Source organism: Schistocerca nitens, chromosome 5 (genome assembly GCF_023898315.1).
Source record: "Schistocerca nitens isolate TAMUIC-IGC-003100 chromosome 5, iqSchNite1.1, whole genome shotgun sequence".
NCBI classification, from domain to species: Eukaryota; Metazoa; Arthropoda; class Insecta; order Orthoptera; family Acrididae; genus Schistocerca; species Schistocerca nitens.
The window spans coordinates 134,884,566-134,909,983 of record NC_064618.1 but is presented as its reverse complement, the minus strand read 5'-3'; the positions used below and the strand labels follow the sequence as shown (position 1 = coordinate 134,909,983).

General features: G+C 42.4%; 1 protein-coding gene across 2 annotated transcripts in view; it reads right to left on the bottom strand.

The window, feature by feature from the left end:
• The window catches only part of LOC126260932 (alpha-1,3-mannosyl-glycoprotein 4-beta-N-acetylglucosaminyltransferase A), an 815,533-nt gene that overhangs the window by 342,346 nt on the left and 447,769 nt on the right, over nt 1–25,418 (bottom strand). For both annotated transcript variants that reach the window (XM_049958432.1, XM_049958433.1), the window contains exon 2: nt 17,820–18,061. The gene's annotated coding sequence lies outside the window, so the exon portion shown is untranslated. The remainder of the gene's footprint in view (nt 1–17,819; nt 18,062–25,418) is intronic.

The window sequence follows — 25,418 nt, the reverse complement described above, 5'->3', positions numbered from 1 at the left end:
GGGACATTTACGTACTCCTGAATTTCCTGGACAATTCCCTACTTCTTTCGTCGATCAGTTTAACTTTTTCCTGTTGCCGGAGGTTTCTTCCGCAGTTACTTCCTTTGTACCCATGTTTACTGCTCAGCTTGTATTAACGCCGTTTGACTTTTCCATTTTTCTTCAACAGAACTGCCTACTATAGGCCCATTACCGCAGTATCTTTAGTCACAGAACTGCAAATATATCTCATTTTTCAGTACTCCAGTATCACAGTTGTTTGCACAACAATTCTTCCACACTAGTGTTTTGAATTAGCTTCTACGCTCCACCACAAAATTGTAAACCTAGTCTGTATCTGCCCCATGGGTAGCCTAAATTCAGCATCTGACCTCTGAATCTGACTATGACAATCTACATGTAGTTGCAGTCTTCCCGTATCTCCAAGCCGTTTCGAAATACAATTGCTCCTCCCCTCGTAATTTTTGAACAGCGTATTCGTCATTACTACCTACAATTTATTGCAGAATTATATTAGACTTTCTTCTCTCTCATTCCTTCTTCCAAGCCCATATTCTCCCAGAACTCATTTCTCTAACCCTTCTATCGCGTTCCAATTCACCATAATTATTACATCATCGTTAACATAACAAATTACCCTTTCAGTATCCTTATCTCTATCTTCTGATTGTGACGTCGTGTATACCTGAACTATTGTTGGCGTTAGTTTGCAGTCGATTCTGACGGGAGCAATTTTATCGCTGAACTGTTCGCGGACTACGTCCTATTTTCCTATTCTGACAAATCCTACACCCGTTATATCATTCTGTGCTGCTGTTGATATTACCTTGTATTCGCCTGATCAGTGATCCGTATCTTTTCATTCCATTTCACTTACACAAGATGTGCAAATGCAGAAACATATCCACAAATGTGGGTCCCTTCCACATAACGGTTGTTGGTCACAACGCTTGTTCTTTGACCCAAGATCCAAGACCTTGCTTCTTTCATTGTGAAGTACCCCCGTTCAACAACAGCGAACTGCCTAATTCAAAGTAAATCCTACGTACAGCATTTGTGTCGATGAGGTTCGATCACGAAGGCTATGCGCCGACATTTAGTTTAGCAGCGTTTGGACATTCAGAATGCTATAAAGCTCACAGGCAAAGGAGCAACAGGGACTGCGGTTCCTTGAGAGAGATCTGTACGCAAAGGTGCTCTGAAAGGAGCATGTGTGGAGTCTGCACTGAGCGAACTGTTAAGTCGTTAGGTAAACAGACGAGGCGCCGAGTTACGAAACCCAACAGGTTACCAGTACCAGGAGTGGTTTCTGTGTGCGTGCTTGCGAGAGAGAGAACGCTTCCTCATGCCTTTATTAATCGCAGAGGAGGGGGTGGGGTGGGGTGGCAGAGGTTCGTTCAACCCACAACTGTTTAAGTAAATATACGTCATTTTACCTTTGAGTTATTTATTGAATACTGTATGAAATTTCAGTGTCAAAATTTCTAGAAAAACTACTGCTTTGAAAGGAAAAAATGAGACTTACTTCAGTTCCCAGCTGTTCACACCGAGACTTATCTAAAAGTCTAACTGAATCATGTTTAGAAAGAATTATGAACAAAACTTTACATGATTTTAACACACAGTGAAAGCGAAGATGAGGATGGTGTTATGGAGCATGAGTCAGATCGAGGAAGTGGTGTGGACGTTAGAGACAATGAAGACTATGAAGACAATGTAGCTTCAAATAGTGACCATCAGTTTGTGATGGTGGCCAAGTCTGGAAGAAGGTATGTAATCACAAAGCCCAGAATACCTAGGTGGTCTCTTTCAAATATAGTAAGGGAGCAGGCAGGTATAATTTCGCCGGTGTTTGTCATTTCCTGGAGAAGCCTTTATGTTACTTTTTAGATCTCTCATGGACGTTATAATAAACCATTCAAATGAAGAGGCAGACTAAATGTTATTTCTATTAGGAAAAAACTGTGTGCCTTTATAGGATCACTGGCACGCATGGGTGCAAATAACAATTCAGTAAGTGTACACGCTCTCTTGTCAAATCTAATAGCTCGGAATGTTTACAAGGGTATTATGCCAAGAGAATGTTGCAAGGAACTTGTTAGAATCATTAGGAGTGATGACAAAACTATATGCCAGCAAAGAAAGTAAGCAGACAAGTTCCACAGCAATCCGTGAAGTTTCCAACAAAGTGAAAGATAGGTTTCCACAACAATATAAACAAGGAGTGCACCTCAACGTTGATGATATGCTTAGCATGTTTATAGAGAACGCTACTTCAATTTATGAAGGAGAAACCACCCGAGGGTGGCTTCCTTATACGCTTTATGTCAGACGTAACAGACAGACGTAATGAATATCGAACCCCATACAGGAAAAGTATAGTGTCCAAGGACGATCGAGTTTCAGCAAGTGTCGTTACATGTCTGGCACTACCTGTGAAAAATACTGGATGAAAAATTCCAGCATACCGACACTAACTACACAAAGTTACTGAAGTAGGATCTCTCCAGTCACACGGGGAGCATATTCCACACGTAATAAACAAGTCATGTCAACAGATATATTCGCCAATATTATTGTTCACACGCAACAGGTAGGCAACCTATTTTCGTATCCTACATAGTAAAAACAAAACCAAGTAAGAACTTGCTGACGCCACCAACAATGCACCAAGACAGGCACTGAAGGAGGAGAGAAGAATAAAACCCACGTAAATACATATAATTCCACTAAATATGGAATTTATACCATTGATCAAATGGCAACAGGGCAAAAAAGAGATGGCCTCTATCAGTTTTTTACTCTCGATATCTGTGCTACAATATAGCCACCACATTCATCCAGCAACATCCAATATGGAATGACAAACAACAAACGGAGACAGTTCATTCTGCAAGCTGGGTTGGAACTAGTGAAATCTGAGGTAGCAGAAAGCATTACTAATGCAAAAGGGTCACCTAACCAAATTATTCTGTCAATAGAAAGTGTTCCACAAAAGAAAATCAATGAAGTGACAACATATACAGATCTGCGTCCTACAGTAAAAGGTCAGTGCCACTTTTGTGTAAAAGAAGCTAGAACTAAAGATAAGAAGTACAGCAATCTAAGTAAATCAAAACAGTATTGTGCCCTGTGTCAGTCGTGTATGTAACACACATTTACGAAGAATTGTGAAGCGTGCCTCCTACCTTGAAGTTGAGGACTCAGTAATTCGTGTTATTTATCAACACTGTTTGTATTCTGCATTTTAATTGGCTAGTTTTTTGCTGACAACCTAATATTTATAACTATCAACCACATTTAAGTTACTGCCTTCGTTAAACTATAGATCTTTTCGAATGTTGAGATTTTATATAATTAGACTGTTTTAATATCAGTGGGTTCACCGTTCCCTCTTCGACCTCAATTTTACGGGAAAACAAAGATTAGCCGTCCTAGGGTTTATACTTTGGAGGCTCGCCATGGTGTATATTAGCCACACGGAACAACAAAGATATGCGTAAGAACCTATTCCTCATCCACAAACAGTTCATCGAAAGTCGCTGAAACAACACAGCGTTCTACAGGGTGACTATTGCCACCTAGAATAACTCCGAAAGTATGATAGTAGCTGAAAAGTTTGCGGGACAAATTTTCATGGGACAACGGGGCCCATAATATGACGCTGGTTTTTTGTTGCTAGGTGGAGTCGCGTCAGAGATATGAAGGTCAACTTCGTTTTTTTAAATGGGATGCTGTAGTTTGGTACTTATTTTCTGATAGCGGCTATCGAGACGAATCCAATTATGTGTAACAGTATGGTCTTTGAGGGTCAACGAAGGCCACAGAGGTGGCAGGAACGTCCATTTACAGAACGTGTTCGAAGTGATAACCATTGGTATCAATGCAGTGCTGCAATCTTCTTATCGTGGATCGAGTGGTATTCCTTATCACTTTGGCACTTTATCGAAGCACATGCTCTGACAATTCTCTCTCGTATGTCATACAAATAGTAAATATTCGCCGAATATGTCGTATCCATCTAACGTGCCATTGACATTCGACTGTTTCGCAAAACAACACTAATAGGAACGGTAAGACTATTATCGTCGACGCAAGCGAATGTGAATGATTTATTCCTTCGAAGAATAAGTCCATACGCTACTCATTTACAGAGAATGCCAATGAAATTCAGTGAGTTATAGACTTACATGCTGAAATATCCTCGACGTACGTACCCTACACGTCGTACATTTAAATATATGCATGATAAATTGAGAACTGGATCTTTAACGCATCGGAAACATATCCGGCAAAAGGAAAGTTACTAATGAGGAAACGGAAATTGGTACTGTTGCCACTGTGGTTCGAGATCCTTGTGCTAGTTTGCGTCAAATCGCAAGGGAATAGGCATGAGCCAGACTAGTGTTGATGGTGTGCTGCATCGCCATAAATATCATCCTTACCATACCAGTTTCCACCAAGAATTAACTGGTACGGATTTTAAGCCCACGGGTTCCACATACCTTCACGAAATCGAGACGGTTGTACATAAGAGTCCAAGTGGCCTCTACTTCCGAAAAGCCTTCGATGCAGTCCTCATCAACCGAAAAACAAATTTCATTCTTATGGAATACAGGAATAAGAATGCGCTCGTATTGTCTTCTTCCTAACAAACAAAACTCGGTATGCAGCTGGTAAATGGGATAGTCAGAAGCGAAAGTACCATACCTCGAAAAATTCTAAGGGGACCGTTACCGTTCGCGATACACATTTTAAATCATTCGCTAATAAAATCTGCAGCTCTCCGAGAATGAACGCGGACGACGAATCTGTCCACATAGAGCTCACGTCGTAATAAAATTATTAAATGTATGGAGACTGCGCGGACAGAGTAATGACCCGATACCCTTTGACTACGCTGTCATTCACAACCGGTAAGTATCTAGGAAGATCTGCCCGCAGCGTATAAGGTAACAGTTCTAACGGTGGAAAGGCAGACAGTCTAATCGGAAGAATCCTTAGGAAAGAATTACACCAACGAAGGAGGCAGCTTACGAAAGACTCGCTATAGAAACACTTGTTTGTTATCCTTCGCAAGAAGATTCAGTGGAGGACTACATGTTTCCATACGAGTTTAAATCAGAGCATCACAAACTCTTATCGAAGTCCTGCGGGTATTTGGTGCAAGCTTTTCCTTGTCATAACACTACTGTAGTGCAGTTATGCAAGAGCTTTCAATGATATATCGTAACATTTTAATATTTTTATTTATTAGCTTCATTTTACAGCTTATCAATTTCAGATGAATCACAAGGATGGTATTGAACTATTTCATGGGGATTTAGCTCTTATTCTGAAGACTCTGAGAAACCATTTACAATTTACGAGCACCAATTCGTAGGAGACGACGATCTACCACTTCCAACTGTCTCCATTGAGTCTATTGTAAAGCTCTTTGATTTCGACAAAGAGGAAAAATAGATATTATTTGAAACCTACGTGGAAATATAGTAAAACCAGGGCATTAGGATAAAGTGCAAGTTGGTCCTGCTTGAGCACACAATTCTTTGTGTTTCAGCAGCAAATAAGTACGCAGAAGAAAAAAAGATACTTTAAGGTTCTGCTGCGTCAACTGCATAATTTAGACATGATTTTTCGGGGGTTTAAATTAATGATGTGGAATGGAAAACCTGCAATGCCTCAAGTTGTTGAAGGCATAGGCCTACACGATGATGCTCTGCAGTTCCCCGTAAGTCGTATCACGCTGACTAAAAATTTGTAATCTGAGGAAAGATATACCTGGGAAACAACAGTAGCTCTGGCAACAACCACAGAAATTAACGATCAGAATTATCTTTTGAATGAATAAGTTTATGGTGTATTTTATTCTGCAGGTTTTCACAAGTTACCGCGGAAAACATTTTCAGCACTGGTCGAGCAAATAACCCATTTCAATATTCCTGTTTTAAAGCGATTGTGCAACTTATTAATGCGTCTCGGTACTTCCGATCCAGTCGTCATGCAATGCAGTTTTATCGTTCCTTACCGATTTTAAGAACGAAGGGACCACAAACGTAACAACTTTCGGAATATTTCACAAAATTCTTTCACTTTAAACTTAAAAAATTTTAATTCAGTTTTTCATCATTGATTAACTAAAGTGTTTGCAGAAAAATTACGGAAAAACATTAGTACCTTCGGCTAACACTCTTACAACACGTATAATTGCGTCTTATTTCCAGCCAATACTTAAATATACAGCTTTAAAATCGGCAGTATATTTACAATATGGAGCCGATATTGTATAGGTCTTTACGTCGATAGTTTTTCCGTGTATATACTTTAGTTATATCGAGGGCAGATAATGACGTTTTTTAATTATCAGTATATCAAATTACCAATATTTTTTAAAATATCAACAGTCCTAGTACATACATGTCCCAGCCATGAGCTCGACTCCAGTTCGCCACCAGCAGTGGAGGGTCAATCTTCGAAAATGCCAGCCACTCGCAGAAAAATTGTTACACGTCGGACGAAGATACCGAGACGAAATGGAGAAGCCTATATGTAATCAGAAAACAAACGTAAAATTTTCTCTTTACATTTTTTGTTGCAGTGGCTCATCACGCACAAAGAGTGACTACATCTAGTAGCCGAAAAGACAAGCGTCTGCATTCCGGAAAGGGGTTCATCTCATGGACTGCTGCACAACACACTCCAGTCGGAATCTCTCATTGTCTTTCATACACATCTGCACCCTTCCCGTTTCAGAGCACTACAATCCTCTTACTACTCCTTCCTCCTCCTCTTCCCACTACAATCCTCTTACTATTCCTTGCTCCTCCTCTTCCCCTTTTCTTTTGCGCTACTTTTCGCTTGTCACAAAACTGTCTTGGTCCCTCCTCCAGTAACAGCGGACAGGGTATGCGGCCCGATCGACACATGTGACAAGGGTGAGCCGAAATAAAATCTGTTTCAATAGTACAAAAAATATGCGAATTAGGGAGCAAAAATAGAGAAAAATCTAATCGATTCATATCTTTTGTTTGTGCAATCGCTCTAAGATGGCTGAAATTTGTAAAAAAAAATAACGTTCTCACTAACTTTATTGTATTAGTTAAATTTCCGTAATGTATGTGGGTCATTCCACGCCAAGTTGTCTGGAGGTTCTCGCATGACCATTACTGATTTTCATGAAATTTTGTATGAACATTCGCATATATTCCCAGAAAACTTTGGTGAAGTTTCAAGATCACTATTTCAATACTTCCAGAGAGATATTTGACCCCATAGTGCAGCTATCGGGGTTGAATCCGTGAGGTTTAGAGAACTTTGAGGCAGAATATCTCCGGCAATATTTTCTTGAAATAAGCAAAATTAGGCTCTCTTGTACAACTTTTTTCGCTCTCTTAAGCGAAATAACAGATTTCTTGATCAATTTTCATGCGTATGATTTGAAGTAAAGTCAGGCGAAGAAGTAGACGTTCGAAGAAATCTGATATTTAATTTTTTATATCTCCGGAAGTAACTGTGGGATGAACCTGAAACCTTGAACGTCGCAACTTGACAATACAAGGTCTTAGAATATAAAATGTCATTCTCTTACTGCTTTCCTATAGTTGACAAATTCAGGGCGAAGTTGACCACTTTTCTAAAAACGCCAAAATAGCTATTTTTGGTCAGTTTTTACAAAAAGTTTTCCTGCAAACTCTTAAGCCGTTTTCATTAGATCATATTGTAAACCACATAAATTGTATTTGGTTTTGCAGTGCGAGCATACAATTATCTACGAAACAAGGTCGATGCGCACTGAAAATGGACCCATATTCCGGCGGTAATCAAACTTACTGTGTTCTATAAATGTTTAGTACTCTCCGGGGAAGACAATATCGAAAGCGTTGTCGACTAGGAAATGAGGTCTGAATAACACTTAAAACTTCACAAAAGTGGTCTTGTCACGACTCATGTCATATGTCTTTTCATTGCGTAACTACGTATCAAACTGGTCATAAACTTCACAATTTAACTTTGCATTATCAAGGCAGTAGAGATCATGGCAGTAAAGTAGCTGCAGCACACGTGGTATAAATAGCCGTAAGGTTTTAGATCACTGTCACATTGTGAAAATTTGTGTAGTTCACAGCAGTCTTCCTGAGATTTTTTGGAATGGATTCATGCTATAGAAAATTAGTGTGTATTTTTAACGCTATTGATGTGGCAGTTTAATTCCGGATTAAGATATAGCTACTCTGTATTAGCACAGTTTGCAGGTCGTATTAAACAATGCATTGATGAAAAATTATATAAATGTGTTGCTGTGGTTCATGGTAGCTTAACCACTGCCGGTTCCTTTTAAATTCATCGCCCTAGGAGTGACGCCCGATAGCTGTGCAACAGGAACCGTGGGTGGGTTTATTGCAGCGATTTTGCCACACCACAGCTTAGGTCCTTAAGAGATTGTTTCCAGAATGAATTTTTACTTCTGCAGCTTAGTGTGGGCGGAAGTAAAGTTGTGAGGGCGGATAGTGACTGATGAATGCTCACTCGTCAAAGCACGTACCCGCGAAAGGTAAAGGGTCCAGGTTCGAGACCCAGTTCGACACTTAATCTGCCAATAAGTTTCACGTATTATCCTACCAAAGCATCCAAGTTCCCCGTTTCTCACACATCTTAGCTTATCCCCTACAAGTTGTCACTCCCAAATAGTCGATAACCACTGACCATAAAACAGGTTACCACATTTCAACATTTCTTCTAGCGCTCAATTTCATCTTCTACATATTAACACCTATGAGCCCTACTGATATTTTGCCAATAACTGAATATTTGAACAATGTCTTGCGATTTATCACCTCAAAGGTCTGATAGCCTCTAACTGTCCGTCACGTCAAAGTGTGAAATGTATCGTTATGGTGCTGTCACTTCTCTGGGACACACTAATATTACTTCCATGCATAGATTGTTCATCTGTGCTTCACCTGTCAAGAAATTTTCAATTCACTGAGAGTTTTAAAGAAAAGATCAAGTACTAACTTCGGAACTACTCAAATGTGTTGTTTCCGCAGTTCATATCTTACGTCATGATTTACGTATCACGCGATAGATACTCCCTCGGCTGTGTGTGTGTGTGTGTGTGTGTGTGTGTGTGTGTGTGTGTGTGTGTGTGTGTGTGTGTGTCGTTTTAGCATAAGTTAGTTTAAGTAGCGTGCCAGTCTAGGGACTCAGCAGTTTGGTCCCTTAGGAATTCACACACATTTGAATATTTTGAACATATTTTCGGAGTATGTTAATTTCTACGAAGATAATTTTGTATTGGATAAAACAATGAACTGTGAGTATGTCCTAGATAGTACGGGAATCTGTAGTTTGCTCGAGAGTGGTATCTGATCGAAAGTACCTGGACACACCCTACGCAATGCGAAACTAAGCGCTGTATGTCACCACAGGCAGATTCGCCAGTATAAAAGGACGCGGAGAATACTGTGTTGTCAGCAGAGAAGCAATAACAGTACACTGGGTTGGTCAATAGAGCTATATTACTTCTAACGTCGGCTAACCATTGGATATCACTGAGTTGCAAATCCATCAGGGACTTTCCAACACTTCTAAAACCGCCGAAGTAGAGTGTTGGTCATGTGATTCTGAAATGGAAACGTGAGGGAAGGACCGCAGCTGCAGTCCGCGCAGGGTACGGTGGCCGATGTGCTGGACTAGTTTTCGTCCAAAGTGCTGGGCGAGATGGTTGGTTGGTTGGTTGGTTGGTTTGGGGAAGAGGAAGGAATTCTGCCGCTCCCTTTCAAAGCAACCATCCCGGGATGTCCCTGAAGCGGTTTAGACAAGCACGGAAAACATAACGATGGCCGGACGTGGGTTTGAACGTCTTCCTCGCAAATGCGCGTTCAGTGTGATAACCACAGCGCCACCACTCTCGGTGAGGGCTAGTTTATTCGTTTGTTCGGAACGGGAGGTCGACAGCGTGTGTCCCCTTTCTGCCGATCGCCCATGACAGAATCGAGACGCACTCCCTACACTCTTTCTCAAGCGATGTTACAGAAACTATTCTAAAAAAATTATTTTTGCTTACTTATAGCTTTATATGTCAGCTTCATGACGTGCCCACCATTCGTTATGGTACTTATTGTGATATTGGCGTGGAAGTAAGAAACGGGGCGAAATTTGTAAAAATCCAGTGAAATATAGGGATGCCATGATTTTGTGTTTGGTGCATATTACATGTGTTGCTACGTACGAAATTTAGGTAATATATTGAATTTTTCTTTAGAGTTGGATGGAGGGCTATCTGTTACCAATCGCGAGAAAGTTGATCTGACGTAGCACTTTCATTTGCGATCGCGCGCGCCAGTGGTAAAAGCCAGAGTGAAATATCCACAACGGGATTCAGATTTTGGTAAATGACAGCATTCAAAGAGGAGAGTATTTGGCCATATGGTTATTTTACAGAACTTCGTCATCTGCCATGTTATTCCACTAACTACACACTTTCTCGATGGAAGAATGTATTTTTAAGGGCCCTCAATGGATGGTGGAAAGTGGAACACTGTGGGTTTTAGAACATAAGTGAAGACATTACATGTTTATTTTTGTACTGAGGATATGAGTTTTCATAAGCTGCTGATCTTATTCCTCAGCTTCCCACGTAATAAACCACTGTTTCAGAATTCTCTCACAATTGCGCCTGGACAACATGTTAGTGAAGTGACACCGTATAAACTCCGCTCTGTTTTGGCAAAAGAAGCAAATTTTAAATAGCAACAAGAGAAATGTATAAGTTTTACACAAAATTCGCCACTCATGGCGCTTCTCTGAAAGTTACAAATGGTTAACAAGCCTCGTGAAAAATCTCTGCTTTTGTTGCACTTGCAGCGGAGTACTTTTTAGATACTAACCATAGCAGAGGTGACGTCTTTGTGAACTGTCACCATGCAAGGGTGGGCGTGGAGGAGCTTAATATTTACAAAAAATGTGAGCTTAGGCACTTCCCTCCAGCTCTTGGCTTTTCCCCTGCAGCGCCTGCCCCTAACCCCCACCACTACTGTTCTCCCCACACATGCCCTGCCGATTGCCCATCTTCTGGCCACGTTATTCTGCGCGAGCACTCAACCGAGACCAGGCACACCTCATGTAGGCCTACTGACCGGAACTGTCAAACACTGTGGAGGCTGGTTGTATAAAGTCACATGAAATCAGCAAAGGGAATCAATCAGTTGTGCGAGTGCTACCAGCAGTCTTAGCGTAGGGTGTGAAAAATAATGAGATACAAGGGTCAAACAGCTCCTCATAAGCCACGCATATTTGAGGTCAGTACTACACAATGCTTCAGGTGGCATAAAGAGCGACACCACTGGACAGCAGATGACTGGCCATGAGTGATTTGGAGCGATGAATGGCGCTATATCCCGTGGCAATCCGAGGAAAGGGTTTGGATTTGGCAAATGCCTTGTAGGACGTTATCTGCTACCATGTGTAGTGTCAACAGTGTAGTGCGGAGATGGTGACGTATACGATATGGGACTGTTTTTCACAGATAGGGTGTGATCCCTTATAACACTCGAGAAAACGCTAAATGTGGAACGATATGATCACAATTCACAGCATTGCGTGCTGTGTACAGCAGAGGTACACTTCGGTGACTGATTGTATTGGCGTGGCATTGCACCCTGTTATAAAGCAGCACCTGTGATGAAATGGTTCGTGGACAACATTCTTGAAATGGACTGACCTGCCAAGGGTTCCGATCTGAACCCAATGGCACAACTGTGGAATGACGTGTAACGTAGACGTCAGTCCAGACCCCAAAGTCCAACATCACTACACCTACATCGATACTCACATTTAAGTGTCTGGCAGAGGTTTCATCGAACCACCTCCACAATTCTCTATTATTCCAATCTCTTACAGCGCGCGGAAAGAATGAACACCTTTATCTTTCCGTACGAGTTCTGATTTCCCTTATTTTATCGTGGTGATCATTTCTCCCTATGTAGGTCCGTGTCAACAAAATATTTTCGCATTCGGAGGAGAAAGTTGGTGATTGGAATTTCGTGGGAAGATTCCGTCGCAACGAAAAACGCCTTTCCTTTAATGATTTCCAGCCCAAATCCTGTATCATTTCTGTGAAACTCTCTCCCATATTTCGCGATAATACAAAACGTGCTGCCTTTCTTTGAACTTTTTCGATGTACTCCGTCAGTCCTATCTGGTAAGGATCCCACGCCGCGCAGCAGTATTCTAAGAGAGGACGGACAAGCGTAGTGTAGGCAGTCTCCTTAGTAGGTCTGCTACATTTTCTAAATGTCATACCTTCTCTGGTTTTAGCTGTAGATGTAAAATGGACTGCCATTCCTCCACCGACTTCCAGATACTTCACTGAATGTGTCCCCAGCAGAGTTCAGCCGTCAAAGGTGAACGATGGTCACACTATATTGGAAGTCCACTAATACATGTCTGTATATTTTTCCTCAGATAGTGAACTTTGGTTGCACATTCTGTACAGAATCTTCCAGGGCTTTTGTTGACCTCTAGGCTGTCCCATTCACTCCATCACGAGCCACGTCTTTTAGGACCAATATAATGAAATGAGATGCTGTTTGAAAGGAATAGGTTGTAGAAGTGTAGAGTAGCGCACAACCCTGAACTCTTTGAAGTACCTTGTTCTCACCGATTATCGCGCCATTTAACTTTGGATGACGTTAGTTTAAATTGCCGCTGCCTTTTGTTTTAGAATATTCTCTCCTTTTGTGTCCAGACTGCGTACAAATTCGAGGGATGTACTGAAAGTACTAGAAATGTGGTCTTAATTACTTTACCAAATAATACGCGTCTTTAGAGTTGCGCTATAGGCGGAGTGACTCTACACAGGTGTTTCACGACTATCCTTACAAGTGAATGACTTCCAAGCCTAAACTACGTCCGGTCATCAAGATCTTGGATAAATCAGGGCACAATGTGTCCGACATGTAGAAATGTAGCAACCTTTCTCATTACTAATGATTCTGAGCTCGTTTCAATAATTTCAAATACCTAGGAGAGATAAATGTAAAGATATTAACTGGGACGATCGTATAAAGGTCAGCTGTATGAGAAAGGACTGCGACCTCTTACACGAATCAACTGGACGAGGTGATTGGCGCAGGCTAGCGTGCTATGTATGGGGAGTTCAGAGCGCAAGGGAATCTAGTCCATTTTTGGTTATTTTGGACTTTTTCCGCTTTAAATTACTATTCACGAAGCCGCTTTCAGAGCCTAAAAGATTCATGGCTAGATAATATAAATAACTGCTCTAGGATTGGCAACACAGTTGAGCATGGAAGTAAGCAGACGTGTTCAGAGCCCAGTGGGAACATGTCCACTGTCACAGTTTGCATGGTTTGTTTAGTCTGTGTGTGGGCTCTAATTAAAGCGGACTGACGAGTAATTCGTATAAAGATACAGAAGATAAAGCGTCGGACTATCAGCATTCTAGGTCAGGTAAACTAATAATTAGTTTAAGTTTCATAAGTGAGAATTAACTATCGAGTAAATTGCCAGAGTGGACTGTTGAGCTTAAATGTGTGATAACGTTTTCTGATACTTTCGCAGGCACTGAATATTGTATCAGTCCATTTTCCTTTTAATGCAGGAGAGAACACAGCAGCTGAGGAAGATGGAGCTTTTGCAGTAGCTGACTGTCTGCAATCAAGATGGAGCAGAGAGTAGAGGAAGACTGACATCCTGGGAAGTGAAAAAGGAATATTTGAAGACGACAGCGAAACTGTAGGAGGAAGTATACGACAAGGACGAGAGCGTTCTCTCTAAAAGCCTTCCTGCTAACGCACCCTGCAGTAAGTTGCAATGCCGCAATCAAAGGAGAGAGGAAACATGTTTCGTTCCTTCTGGAAACCTAGTCATTACAGTCGCCAAAATGTGTACCTACGGGGACTTTTCCAGTCAGCTCTGATTACGTCATCTCGGGAAAAGAGTTGGTTCTGGAAATTCTAAAGCGATTATCTTCAAATATTTAAGGATTGGTATCTTTTAGGATGTGTAACCTCGACACACGAAATCTTAAAGACCTACTAGCTTAAACAGGAAAATTTAAGTTTCATTGTGTCTCGTGAAGAAAAATCAAGACATTAGCGTGAAGCCTCAGCTACTGACCACGAATTCTTGGTATCAGGACATTCTTGCTTACCTAATTATAGTGATTTTGGTTTTGATGTAGAAAGCCAGTGGGAAAACTTCGCAGTTACGCACTAAATGATTGGGTGGATAATGTTAGACAAGCAAAGCAAACGTTCCCTAGATTTTGAGGTCATTATGAAACTGAGGCTCACTGTCCTTCAGAGACGGGAGAATGAAGGAAAGTCTACCTCGACTGAGATATACGAGGAAGGGGAATGGCTTGACTATTGCAACGGTAACTACACCAGTTGAGGAAAGCGATACAAAAATGTGAAGAGAAAGAGGTAGCTAAATTCCCTCTAAATTATTGCTGGGATCGCTGAATAGAAGGCTATATGGCAAGCTGATAGATGGATTCGGGAGAAACAGTTCGGATTTAGAAGAGGAAAAGGATAAAAAGGCTACTGACCTGTTAAATATCAGAGGGAAAGATTTGAGAAACTTAGAAAAATTTATACTGTTTTTATTGATTTGGAAAAGCTTTCGACAGAGTGCAATAAGACAAGCTGATGGATATTTTTAAGAGGAATGGAGTAGATTGGAAGGTGAGACGATTGGTACAGAGCCTATATTTACAACAGAAACTAAGAATAAGGACTGGAAGTGAAATGTCTGAAGGAAGCAGCATTGCAAGGGGCGTTATACAAGTTTGGTGCCTCTCACCTTTATTGCTCAATTAATGCCTGGAAAAGATAATTGCGAAAGGCTTAAATGCAAAATGTGTATTGGTGGAAAGAATAGAATGTGTACGACTTGCTGGTGACATGGTATTAGTGGCAGAAACTGAACGAACTGCAAATAAAATGCAATAAGATCTGAATGACGTTTGTATGGAATACGGGGTGAGAAACTATACAGCAAAAACAGAGTACGGTGGTCAGAAAAGGAAGGAGAATGGCATGTATTAAGATGGGACACGTTATTAGTAGCCTAGTACGAGCATTTAATTTGGAGTACGATTACTGAAGACTTTACTTACCGTCAGGTGGTGAAAACACTCTTTGCTATGGCGAAGGAGGCATTCAGTAGAAAGATGGGGCACGCTATAAGGTCTGAGGAAAAGTCTTAGCAAGTGTTCCGTCTGGAGTGTGACGCTCTATGGGACAAACATGGACACTGATGAGAGGAGGAGAATGGAGAGGATAAGCTGGGTGGTAAGAATAAGTAAAGAGTATAGGAAAGGGTTTATAAGAGCAGAAGAACTGGATGGGACATTCGTTGAGATGGGAGTGCCTGCTTAACAGACACTTTGGAAGGTCTAGTGCGTGGCAGGAGATTGAGAGGAACGAGGAGATTCAAGATGATAGACGACATAAAGGGAAGTGGAAATTACGTGGACCTGAAGAGGACAACAGAAGACAAGAGAGCACCACGTGAAAACCTGGACATCAATATCTGGCCAATCACTGCCTCCCTTCCCTCCAATAGCGAATAATAAAATGTCCTATGTTAATTTAGTTTAAGACGTTTATCTTTAAGTATTCACCCACTTTTTTCCACTCTTCTGTAAATAATCCTTGTCAATATTTTGCAACCATGACAATTTGATGGTTCGGTAATATTCACTCCTCAGCATTTGCCTTCGGTAAGTATGGAATTATTACATACTTTTGTGAAGTCTGAAGCTATTTCGCCTCATCTTGCATACCAGGATGACCAAAGCTTTTTTAAAACAGAGGAATGTGCTTATTTCTTCGTTTCCATTTAAAAAGGCACTACGATCCTGGCCGAGGCTGACGAATGATGGAAGCATCCCTACGATCGCAAGGCGACGTAGCGCGGTCAAGGAAAGTGAGAGCGAGAGGAAGCTAAGAACAGGAAGTCTTCGTGTCGGCTGACGCGGCGGAAGACGCAGTCGCCACAGCCGTGGCATCTAAGGGGGTGGGGAGGGGGGGGGGGCACAGTGGCAACGTAGTTGAAGTACGTTCAAGGAAGCAGCAGTTTTTCAAGATGATGAAAGGAACAACAGTGTTCCGAGTGTTTATAGAACAATCTGTTCTGAAGTCTGGGCAACATGGATAACGGGTGAAGTAATAGATGTGCAGTACGGCAGGGTTGCACACGGCCCCTGTTCTCTCCAATCTAGCGCATACAAATAGCGCCAGATCTAACAAGGGGAGCTGTAGTTAACACATGCGCTCGTTTCGCAGATGTGTCTTCAATGGAAGTAAGAAAACCCTCCAGGCAACTCCTCTGAGATAGTGTCAAATTATCTGCATACAACCCGAAATTAAACACGATACTTCATGTATGCAAAAAGGCTACCAGAACTGGAAAAGTCCATTAGAAATACGTAGAATAATTTACATACCTGAGAAGTTAACACGAGATAGCCATAAGGAAAAGAAACAGTGCAATACAACAAGCTTTCAGTTTTCATTAACAGAGGAAAATTTTTTATAGCCTTATGAACGAATCTTTTCAGCACTTTACTATGGGTTACTATGTTCTGTGTAAAACTAAAGAAATTCCAGTTATTTAAATTTGTTATCAAACTTAAAAACAAAGTGTGGACAAGACAAACTTAAGTGAAACTTGTAGATTATTTGTACCAGCAGCAAAGAAAATTTTAGAAGAGACGCCGGGGAGGAAACGACATTAGGCGGCTGTTAAATGCCATGGACAACCACTGCAAACTAGTTCACAAAAACAATGTAAGCAAAAACCGGACACACTGTGCGCTAACCACTTAGTAAGTCCGCTCACACCTTTACTCCCTTTTTAAGGTAAAGTCTACGGAGAGAAAAGAGACAAAACAAATCGTGGTTGGTGAGGGATTGTAAGAAGAGGCGCTCTATGCAGACGGCTGCGGTCGGTACATATTGTGAAAAGCAGCACCATCATGATTCATCTATTGTTAGAATAAATCTAGGAACTTTTACAGCCGCTCCTTGTCCCAGCAGTCCATTGTACGAAACGAGCAGTGGAAACTTTAGAAATTGCAGCTACCAAGGAAGGTGTGCAATAGATTTACAACTTCGTCTGTGTTTGGAAGTTTTTATTTTGCATTCAGTTGATAGTTATCAAATCAAATAAAAATTTCATCGAGCCCTCCACTTTAGCTATCCACCTCTAGAAGAAGCCATCTCTTTAAGTATCTGTATAATCTAGCTCTGATTTATTCCACGAAGCTGCAACATTTTTGTTTGGGAATCCTAGTAATTTCCCCAATGATTGCAATAACTATCTTAGTTCTTTGTTGTATGCTGAAATAAATCACCATTCTCTTTATCTTTTCAAGTCATTCAGTGCTTTTTCCTCTGCCCTCTTCGTTACTTTTATTTTACCAATTTCACACGCTATTCTATCGTTCTAGTTCGTCACACAGTCCAACCCGACCTGTCTTACCTGCATGATTCTGTCGTTCACAAACTAATGTAAACTGTGATTATTTGTACTACAGCTATTACTTGCGCTACCCTATGTAAAAATACAAAATATAAGACAGGCCACGTACATGTATCACGATGACCTGACAAAATAATGTCTGCTTACATTTAAGGGAGAAGGCCGCTTGATCTTACTTGCCTGAATAAATCCATAAAGTCACTTTCACGATAATCGATGCAATGTAACGACCATGGTGGTGAGAGTGGACAATGTAGGGTAGTTGCGCCTGACAAATAAGGGTATCATAGAGTTCGCACTGGTCTTACCTGTGCTGAGGTCTCGAACGTAAGGTTCGCCCGACAACTCCACTCCGCGAATCACCACGGCACAAGCCACAACCATGTGTTAGGCCCACACATGCGCAACTGCCGGAGGCAGCGCCCTGCAGGTCACGTGACCTCCCCCACCAGGAGCGCCCGGCGCGCGCATGCGCCGTTTCTGGACCGAGTTGCCGTTGGCGGGCGCGCAGCAAGCTAGGCTAGCAGTGCTCCGCGGCGCCACGGACGTTCTGAAAATACAAGGCATAAAATGAAATGAAATGGTTATACATACGAATATTTTCCAATATTTAGAATTTTTATTAAATCACTCCAGTTTAAACCTACAATTTTTGGTACTATCAGGTGCTCATGTCCTGAACGCATCCTTACAAGATAAAAGCAAATTTGTTAACCCAACAAAGTGAGACTAATATTTACAGGGTGACCCAGCTGCCCCTACCTGTGTCGGTTTATGCAGCCGGTAATGTTGTACCCGAACTTCGTAAAACACGCGCAAAATTTTCGTATTCTCTGGTTCGTTATGTGCAAACTATTAGTGTTACTGAACAGGCCATTTTTATGGGAAATTTAATGTAGTTAAAATTTGTACTGGGATACGTGTTCACTGCAGGCCACGGTTTTCGAATTATTCAAGAAAAATGTAGAAAATTTGCCTTCAAACACTTCTCCACCCCCACAATCATCCCTCAGCAGTCAGTATTTCTACTAGTTTGTGGCACTCTCTCCTACCAGTGTACAAAAATTTCTGACTTCACGAACTATTCCCGATATTCGACCTTTTTTGGTCTCTGTTGATTGGGCTATTAAGTCATCGTCATAGTCGGTTAGTTCGTTAACATTATTAATATAAATGTGCATGTGAGGCTAATGAAAGGAAAACGACTTATAAAAATGACTATTTTTTATAATATCAGTATTTATATATGTTTTGAAGAGAGAGAGAGGGAGGGAGATTGATTTTTGATTGACATTTTTACTTTAAGTCGTAACTGGTACCTGAATTTTGGTTGCTGCCTCCTTGAATGATCAGCTTCCGCACCAGTTGTTGACGTATTGCAATTTGGAGAAAGTTATTGTTCTTTGAGGTTTAAAATAAGACTCTGTTAGTTACTTGGCCATATTGCGGATAGCTTTGAGCCCAAGTTTTCGTAGCTTTTCGTACCTAAGGGACCACTGTTGCAAGTAAATAAGATCAAACAGCAATCTTTTTTCGTGAGAAAAGGCGATTGCTTGGAACAAAAACTTCTTTCAAACTACACGTCCTGCTACATCAAAATTGGTCAGTGGAGTTCGGCACCATACTATTGTACAAGAACATAATCCAGTTACTGTAATTAAGAAATTATGAGCGGTTGTTACTTATTGAATGAAAACTATAGAGAATGCATTTCTTTTCCTGTATTTTAGCTATTCTGTCGATTGATAGACGGCGACGACAATGAAGTTCACCTCCTTATCCAAAAACAAGATATTTCCATTCTTCACCTCCAGAAAATTTCTATACATAAATGTTTGGCAACTCTTACACATACTTTACTCGGTTTTATCACTAAAATATCAATTTTGATTAAATGTAACAATACGTTCTGAGCGACGGCCTCGCAACACGTCCTCTTTACACAAGATACAGATTAACAGCCTTTTTTTTTTAATAAATCAACTGTCTTTTTTTTAGAGTCCATACCCAAAGATTCTCTAATACTATCGTTGCGGGGAAGGGATTGCGTGCTAAAGAGTTTCTTGCTGTCCAGCTGCGTTTCACTTCACTTCAAGTACTTTTTGAATCACATTACATTTACGGTATCTACATACACTACTGAGCTTCTCAGAATAAAATCAGGCACAAATTAGTTAAAGAAAAAAAGCAGTGAGGCACACATAACATTACAGACTCCGGTAAACGTTGCGCTGAAATTAATTACGATGACAATTCGATCCAGACTTAACCCTTACAAGCACAGTAGTTTCGTAATCAGAAGATCTCACGAATACAACGATGTAATTGTTCATTTTATGCTATTAAAATTCACAATACTGTTAGATAAAATTTATACAAACATGAATTTTACAGTTTGGTACAGTGGTAGGAGAGAGTGCCATGAATAACGCACCAGAAATCCTGATTGATAAAGGGGTGATTGTGGGTGGTCTGTTCGCCAGACGCGAGCCCTGAAACATACTCCAGCATTATTACAGTAAAGCTACGTTTTCTTAGCTACGGAAATTTCCCGCAACGTGCTGCGTAAAACGCGTGCGAGATTGCGCTCCGCACTGCACAATCCAAACGTACCAGACCGTTTTCCTAGGGTGCGCACGACATAGTGGCTCTGCCTGCAGGAAACGCTTACACATTACAGGACGGGCGTGTCCCACACGTCGCAGTAAGTCGAACTGAGCAGCACCTGACAACCAGGCGGCACTTGTAATTTGTACTCTTCCGATCTAATTACTGAAACATCCACCAGAAATGGCTGACCGCTCCTCTGCCTCAGATGACGAGCAGCTTATCGCGATGGTATCCGTGCAGCATATTTTGTGAAACGTGGCCAATGCCGAGTGGAAAAACCAAATGAAAAATGAGTTAATCTGAGCAGAAATCGGAAGAAAAATGAGTAACACAATTAAATAAGAGGGTTGGAACTTAAATGGTGTCAACTATTTATTCACTACCGTTACAAAAGAGTTACACGTTTGCATCTCTTACTGTCCTTCAAAGTAGTCACTAGCGTTGTGTAGAACCCGTTGCCAGCGATGTGGAAGGCGTAGTATACCGTCAGCAGAGCCTGTTCTGTTGATGGTGCGAATGGAGCGGCTGCCTGTCGAATCTCTGGAACACTTCTGAAGCGAATGCCATTCCTTCATCTTCGGAATCAAAACAAAGTCACAAGGACTTACGTCCGGGGAGTTTGGTGGATGGTACAGTACTTCCCAGTCCTATCGACCGAACAGAGCAACCACAGCTTGCGCTGTATGCGCCCGCGCATTGTCGTGCAAAATGATGGGTCGGTTGCGCAGAAAGTGTCGCCGCTTCTTTCGCAAAGCTGGTCGCAGGTGATGCTCCAAAAACGAGCAGTAATACTGTGCACTGACGGTCTGCCGTGGAGGAACGTAATGCGTGAGAATAACACCATCACAGTCGTACACGAGAGTCACCACAACTTTAGACCGCTCCATTCGCACTATCAACAAAACAGGCTCTGCTAACAGTATACTACGCCTCCCACATCGCTGGCAACGTGTTCTATACAACGCTGGTGACTACTTTGAAGGACAGTAACAGGTGCAAAGATGTAACTCTTTTGCATCGGTTGTGAATAAATAGTTGCCACTATTTAATTTCCAACCCTCGTAGAAATGTGTTATATTATGTCCAGCGTAATAAATTTGTAAATATATTGTAACGATACTTTAACCATAGCTATAATGAGCTGGATGTTGTCGCTGTGACCAGTACTGCGAATGACGATCAAAACCCGGCCGGCTGAAGTAATCAGTGAGTCCGCTCCTCAAAGTGAATCCCTCACCTTTGGCGTAACCGCCAATTCCTACCAAGGGCACCATGTTTCCATGGCAGTTCATTAATTTTTGATAAGTCTGCCTTATGAGGCAGGGGAAACGGGCATCCCTCTCTACTGTCTAATTAGACCGGCCGCTCTGTATCTCAGAAACTCATTTCCACGAAGACTCTCTCCTTGATGTAGGTGCTCTCTGTGCTGCTCGTGTCGTGCCAATGATCCCCACAATACTGCTATCGTCTAAAACAAACTGTAGCACCTACCGACTTCAAACAAACTGTAAAAGTAAATTCAAACCTTTCCGAAACTTTTTCTTGATTCCACCCCCCACCCCCAAGAAATATAAAGGGAAAAAGTTTGGGTGTTGGTTTGGTAAAAGTTCTGCGTCAGGCGTGACTCTATTGAGCAGAAAGATTGCAGGCATAGAACGACAAACAATCATCATCCAGAACTTTATGGCCGCCTATCTAATTAATAGCCGGTATATCCACCTTTGACACTGATAACAGCTGCGACGCGCTGTGGCATGAAAGCAATGAAGCCTTGGTAGGTCGCTGGATGTACACTACTGGCCATTAAAATTGCCACACCAAGAAGAAATGCAGATGATAAACGGGTATTCATTGGACAAATATATTATACTAGAACTGACATGTGATTACATTTTCACGCAGTTTGCGTGCATAGATCCTGAGAAATCAGTACCCAGAACAACCACGTCTGGCCGTAATAACAGCCTTGATACGCCTGGGCATTGAGTCAAACAGAGCTTGGATGGCGTGTACAGGTACAGCTGCCCATGCAGCTTCGACACGATACCACAGTTCATCAAGAGTAGTGACTGGCGTATTGTGACGAGCCAGTTGCTCGGCCACTATTGACTAGACGTTTTCAATTGGTGAGAGATCTGGAGAATGTGCTGGCCAGGGCAGCGGTCGAACATTTTCTGTATCCAGAAAGGCCCGTACAGGACCTGCATTATCCTGCTGAAATGTAGGGCTTCACAGGGATCGAATGAAGGGTAGAGCCACAGGTCGTAACACATCTGAAATGTAACGTCCACTGTTCAAAGTGCCGTACTCTATACCATCACGCGATGTCGCCAAACACGGATGCGACCATCATGATGCTGTAAACAGAACCTGAATTCATCCGAAAAAATTTCGTTTTGACATTCGTGCACCCAGGTTCGTCGTCGAGTACACCATCGCAGGCGCTCCTGTCTGTGATGCAGCGTCAAGGCTAACCGCAGCCACGGTCTCCGAGCTGATAGTCCATGCTGCTGCAAACGTCGTCGAACTGTTCGTGCAGATGGTTGTTGTCTTGCTAACGTCCTCATCTGTTGACTCAGGGATCGAGACGTGGCTGCACGATCCGTTACAGCCGTGCGGATAAGATGCCTGTCATCTCGACTGCTAGTGATATGAGGCCGTTGGGATCCAGCACGACGTTCCGTATTACCCTCCTGAACCCACCGATTCCACATTCTGCTAACAGTCATTGGATCTCGACCAACGCGAGCAGCAATGTCGAGATACGATAAAGCGCAATCGCGATAGGCTACAATCCGACCTTTATCAAAGTCGGAAACGTGATGGTGCGCATTTCTCCTCCTTACACGAGGCATCACAACAACGCTTCACCAGGCAACGCCGGTCAACTGCTGTCTGTGTATGAGAAATCGGTTGCAAACTTTCATGTCAGCACGTTGTAGGTGTCGCCACCGGCGCCAACCTTGTGTGAATGCTCTGAAAAGCTAATCATTTGCATATCACAGCATGTTCTTCCTGTCGGTTAAATGTCGCGTCTGTAGCACGACATCTTCGAGGTGTAGCAATTTTAATGGTCAGTAGTGTACTTTGCAACATATCTGCACACATAAGTCATCTAATTCCCGTAAATTCTGGAGAGGGGCATGATGAGCTCTGACGCCACGTTCAATCCCAGACGTGTTCGATCGGGATCAGATCTGGCGAGCTGGGGGACCAGCACATCAATTGGAACTCGCCACTGTTTTCCTCGAACCACTCCATCACACTCCTGTCCTTGTGACATGGCGCATTATCTTGCTGAAAAATGCCACTGCCATCGGGAAACATGATCGCCATGACGGGTGTATGCGGTCTGCAACCAGTATACGATACTCCTTGGCCGTCATGGTGCCTTGCACGTCTCCACTGGACCCGTGGATGCCCACGCGAATGTCTCCTAGAGCTTAATGGAGCCGCCGCCAGCTTCTCTCCATCCCGCAGTACTGGTGTCAAGGAGCTGTTCCACTGGAGGACGACGGATTCGCGCCGTCCCAGCGGTGTTATGAAGGTATGGGGATTAATCAGACCACGCAACGTTCTGCCACTGCGCCAACGCCCGGAGCCGATGGTCACATGCCCATTTCAGTCGTGGTCGCCGATGTCATGGTGTTTACATTTGCACGTACATAGGTCGACGGCTGCGGAAGCCCATCGTTGGGAGTGTTTGGTGTGCTGTGTGTGCAGACACACTTGTACTCTGCCCAGCATTGAAGTCTGATGTTGGTTCCGACCAGTCTGCCCAACTTACGACTTCTGACATCTGTAATGAGCAGTGCCGCCCAACCCCACGACGTCTGGGCGTGGGATCATCTTGGTTGCGCCATGTGTTGAAGACGCTCACCACGGCACTCCTCGAACAACCGACAAGTTGTGCAGCTTCCGAAATGGGTGAGCCGAGCCTCCACGCCATCACAGTCCGCCCTCGGTCAAACTCTGATAAACCGCCCACCTTCCCCATTCTACACACGAACAGCACGCCCACTGATACTGCATACACCTTGCGTATGGCTGACTTGCAGTCAATCCTCGCCAGGTGACATGGCTATCGCATAGACGGGATTTTATCGATAGTAGGTCGCTGATCGTAATGTTCTGGCTGATCAGTGCATAATACTGAAGCTAATTATAAAATTATTTTGTTGTACGACAGATGGTTTAAGAGATAAATATTGAACAGCGTGAAAACTCAACTCTTCTTAGAAGCAACACAAAGGAATTAAAGGCCCTGGCTGCGGGCTGGCATTGATTAAACTAAATGGAAAAAGTTGAAAATTTGTGCTGGATCGGGATTCCAACCCAGGTCTGCTGCTTACTAGGCAGATGCTTTGACCACTGAGCCATTCGGGCACAGTGGTCATTGCAACTTGGAGATTCAAAAGCTGTTACTGACATTTTCTACAGCTCAAAATGCCGGCAGTACAATCCTAAAGTACGAAGTGCTTTGCCAGCAATAAACAATTTTCTGTTTAGCATTACTGCCCGCATATGAACCGTCCTCTTGTTCACGATATTGTTTCGTATACAACATCACAGACTGATTTTGTGATTACTTTATTGCTCTCTGGATTTAATCGCCGAATCACTGCTGGTTCTTAGTGACTACAGTTCACAGACGTAAGTAGTATTCGATGGTTTTACGTTCAATTCATCAAACTATAAATATCCCATCCCACCCGCATCAGGTGGGGCTGACGGATGACATCGAAAAAATACAAAGAAGGGCAGCTCGTTTTGTATTATCGCGAAATAGTGGAGATAGTGTCACAGACAGGATACGTGAATTGGAGTGGCAATCATTAAAACAAAAGCCTTTTACGTTGCGACGTGTAACACCTCCGATTTATGTATCCCGCTCGATTGGGATCTGAACAGCAGCCCAAATAATAATTAATTGATGTGACCGTGTACCTAATGGGGCTGGCAATCGGAATGGACTGCTGCGGAGTTGTTACATTCCATTTTGTCCTTCTCAAATGCTGTAATAATGAAATGTCTGGTACCAAGAAGAACAACAACACAGCTTCACTAATCAAGACCTATATTCGTCTCTAAAACACAAGAAAAAGGAGACAGCCACTGCCTTCGTCATACATATTTAATAACGGCTAATCTCAGCACAGGCTTCCTCGCTATTCATTATTGTCAGACGCTAAATACAATCACTGCAATCCAACACTGCAATCCAACACTGCAATCCAAATGATGCCGGCGCGGTAGACGCGAAACCACAAATATCGGCACAGAAATATCACTGCTCA